Source organism: Cibotium barometz, chromosome 5 (genome assembly GCF_041138505.1).
Source record: "Cibotium barometz isolate CiBa-2024 chromosome 5, ASM4113850v1, whole genome shotgun sequence".
In the NCBI taxonomy this organism is placed as follows: Eukaryota; Viridiplantae; Streptophyta; class Polypodiopsida; order Cyatheales; family Cibotiaceae; genus Cibotium; species Cibotium barometz.
The window spans coordinates 33,451,823-33,456,197 of NC_141050.1; the positions used below are offsets into that span (position 1 = coordinate 33,451,823).

The following is a 4,375-nucleotide window of genomic DNA, read 5'->3' on the forward strand; positions in this document are numbered from 1 at the left end:
ATACTAAAAGTGCTTGTCCAGGTACTGAAGTGCTTGACAAGAATTTCTCAAGTGGTCTGAAAGTACTAAACATGTGCTTGTCTAGGTACTAGAAAGTGATGGTCAGGTAATTTGAAAGTGCTTGTCAAGTGGTCTGGAATGCTTGTCTAGGTACTAAAAGTACCTGATAGGTGCTTACCATGTGGCCTCCAAGTGCTTGTCAAGTGCTTGTGTAGGTACTTCAATTGTTTGGGAAGTGTTGGTCAAGTGGTCTGAAAGTGCTTGTCTAGTTACTTAAAGTGCTTGTCTAGGTACTTAAAGTACTTTTCAAGTAATCTGAAAGTACTTGTGTAGATCCTAGAAGTGCTTGTGTAGGTACTAGAAGTGCTTGTCAAGTGGTCTTAAAGTGCTTGTCTACTACTGAAAGTGCTGTCAAAGAGTTGAACGTGCGAAATACTGCTTCTTAGGAGGACGCATTGTGCTAGCTTGAAAGTTAGAACTTACAAGTTCTCCTTTGGGGGCATGTTATTATAGATTTGTTCAAATACATCATTTGACAATTCATATACATTAGGCTCACCTTCTATCGAGCACATCGGAAACCTGATGCATCGCACCAGGTGGGAGTAGATAAAAGCAGGGGGCTTGTCATCCAAAAGAACGTAGGTGTCATCTTGGCCATTTACCTTGTCGTAGAAGAGTCCCTCAACGACAAATGAGTTCTTTTGAATACGGTTATGCCATTCATCCCTTTCAGATTTGATGGTCAAGCGCTTGGTTTTAGTGCACTTCAAGATGTAGAAGTCTGCACTTGGCTCTTCTGCATTCACTGCGAAGTTCTAGCCAACCATCAAGGCATCACTTAGGTCGTCATGGTGGCCAGCATACATGGGGGCTCGTGGTAACTCATCATCGCTGGATGCTTCTCCATCATTTTGAACATTGACAGTCGGTTGTATTCGCACGTACTGCCACCTCTCAACGTGGTCCTTGTTTACACATCTCCTCCATTGGCCTTTCATGCACGCATGGCAAAAGTAGGACAATGGTCTGCACTGTAGCCCATGTATATCTGATTGACTGTAGCCATTGACATAGTGGAAGGATCGAGACCCTTTGATCCGCATGCAATCCCACTCTCTATCTCTGTCTACATCACCGAGCTTGACCTCCCAGAATCTACGATCAACTTTTTTCCTTGTCAATGGACATTCTTTCCTGAGGGTTGCATTGAGGAATGCCACCACAATTGAAACGTTATTTAACACCCATCCGTCAAATTTCAGCTGCTCCTGTGTGAGAGCTCTTTTGAGCACCGCCACCAGCCCCATCGTGCTCGCCCTTCCCATGGCCGGATGCGAAGAAACTGTGCATCATCTCAATACCTGTCATATTGAATTATCGGGCTACAAAATAGAAAGGGTGCCTTGCTTTGAATTGTGAAGCAGCGCCATCAGACCACACCCAGTGTCGCTTGACACTACATCCTTGAGCTTTTAGCCACTCATTGTGCAAAAGAAAGCAGTGCTGCATAAACAAAGTGTCATGGATTTTGTCATCAGAGAGAGATGTAGAAGTGGGTTGTCTTCCGAATGGTACCAAGCACATCACGCAGGTACGAAATGTGGACCAAGATTGTCACCTGAGTTGAATACCAATGCATTGACTGAATTTCATTCTGCACCTTGAAGGAGTAATTCTCTGCAAAATCCACTACCGACACCACTACATCATCTAGAAATTTATCCAAACACTCTTTGAATTGTTCAGCTTGCCATCTATACTTATAATTGTGTTTGATGAAGTTTCCCAATTTGCTTTGAAGCAAGGAAGTGAAAGTCCTCGGGCTGACTTGGCGAACAACAAGATCTTTCCGAGTTTTTGCTTGACCGTTCTCATTAGGAACGTCGTTAAAAAGCTTGACAGGCATCATAGAGATGTCATCGCTTTTTTCATGTGGACACAAGGAGATCTGTTTAATGCCACAATGTTGGCATGTACCCAAAAGACATTGTCTACGGTGATAAGCACAGTCAATGGGTTTTGGGCACAATATAGACTCCCACAGGTCTGTTAAGCTTGGAAATGTGGCATTGGAGGCCGTCGCGCACTGCGTTGTTCCATCATGAGAACTGCAAACAAGGCACCTGCACTGCATGGCCAGCCATGTAGCCCATATCTTCCCTGGCGCATCTGATTTGGCGCATCTGATTAAGAGCTTTCTTGAAGTAGACAAGCTGCACAAGGTATTCACAGCAACAAGTGTTGCGGTCGTTCAACTTGCGTACGAAGTATGGCTTTAGACCCTCAAAACATCTGAGGGAGATCCTTATGTTAGGATGAGCCACTTGGAACCGCATATAGAAGTCCCTCTGTGACAAAGAAGACAAATTTAGACACACTATCAAGCATTATAAATCATTCTGAAGCAACCTATAGCATTGGTCAGCATTATGACGCACTTTCAATCAGTGTAAAGCTATGACACTCATTGGGTAAAGCTTTTAGATGCACTTAGTAGCACTTTCTGCACCTGGCAGCACTTGTAAATGGTTGTAAAGCACTATAAAGCACTCTCAGGTACCTGCAAGCACTTAGAAGCCTGAGGATCCATTTAGATGAACTTGGAATAACATGGAATTTCTTGGAAGCACTTGGAAGCACTTAGAAGCATTTGGAAACACTAGCAAACACTTAGAAGCAAGTAAAGCATGTGGAAGCACTTGGAAGCACTTGGAAGCATTTAGAAGCACTTAGAAGCACATGGAAGCACTTAGAGGCACATGGAATCACTAGCAAGCACTTAGAAGCACTTAGAACCACTAGCAAACACTTGGAACCACTAGCAAGCACTTGGAAGCACTTAGAAGCACATGGAAGCACTAGCAAGCACTTAGAAGCACTTGGAAGCACTTAGAAGCACTTGGAAGCACTTAGAAGCACTAGTAAGCACTTAGCAAGCATTTAGAAGCCCTAGCAAGCACTTGGAAGCACTTACAAGCACTTACAAGCACTTGGAAGCAGTTAGAAGCTCCTGTTATCACTTCTGAAGCTCTGTTAAGCCATGACAAGCATAAGCATCTGGAAGCATTTGGAAGAACTCTCAGGCACCTGGCAACTTTTTGAAGCACTATTAAGCACTCAAAAGCAACAAAAGGCACTTAGAAGCACACAGAAACATTTAGATGCACTTGGAAGCACTTACAAGCACTTACAAGCACTTGGAAGCAGTTAGAAGCTCCTGTTATCACTTCTGAAGCTCTGTTAAGCCATTACGAGCATAAGCACTTGGAAGCATTTGGAAGAACTCTCAGGCACCTGGCAGCTTTTTGAAGCACTATTAAGCACTCAGAAGCAACAAAAGGCACTTAGAAGCACACAGAAACATTTAGATGCACTTGGAATGACATAAAATTACTTGGAACCACTATGAACCACTTAGAAGCACTTATCACTTGTGGAACCACTATGAACCACTTAGAAGCACTTATCACTTGAAGAAGTATATCAAGCACTCATGACTTGGAATTTCTTGGAATCACCATGAAGCACTCAGAAGCATCTGAAATCAATTGTAAAGCTTTGTAAAGCATTATAGTGCATGGTTAAGCATTGTAATGCACTGTGAGAGGCACTTGCAAACATTTGGAAGCATGGTAAAGCACTTTAATGCCCTATCATACAAAATTTTAGTACTGTCAAGCACTCTAAACCGCTAACATTTAGAAATCAGTATCGTATAGAAGAGCATATCCGGATACACTATCAATCATATGCGAGCAACTGTGTAGCTCTTACAACACACTCTCAACACACTGATATACCTGAGGCAAATCGAGTAGATGCACTGGATGCAGTACATGCACACTCTTGCCTATCCTCTTTCGAACAACATCTTTCTTGTTTGGGGAGATGCCACCGACCAAAACTGAAACACGATTTCCCTGATTTCACTGGTGATGGTGCTTGCCCTATGCAATTGACGATGACAAGAATCCAAGGGAAGTGACCCTTCCTCCGCTGCATGTTGCAGCCAAAAATTGGCCGCAATGACATTCCTTCGATGAACTCCTAAAACCTTGGCAACTTCTCTATCACTCATTTGATTGTCAACACCAGATGCGCCATTGAGGCATGCCACGACAGTAGCCCGCTTTAAAAACAACTCGTTATTTGAATGGGGTGTCTTCACCTCAGATAATGTATGACAAATGTTAGAGAAAATGAGTCTCTCAATTGTCTCTGATGTGTGCTGCAACACTGAGAACGTTGGATGACGGAGGAGCTGTTGTAGAATCTTTGTTTGAAGGCCCTTGGAAAGCCTGTTTGTTTGTTTGCGCCAGCACTGAGAAACTGCTCTGCAAATTTTTTGTCTCTCGCTCATCAATGTCACCAT

General features: G+C 43.3%; 1 pseudogene; it reads right to left on the minus strand.

The window, feature by feature from the left end:
• Nucleotides 1-479: 479 nt before the first annotated feature.
• Nucleotides 480-4,035, minus strand: LOC147638381 (uncharacterized; annotated as a pseudogene).
• Between the last annotated feature and the right edge of the window lie 340 nt (nucleotides 4,036-4,375).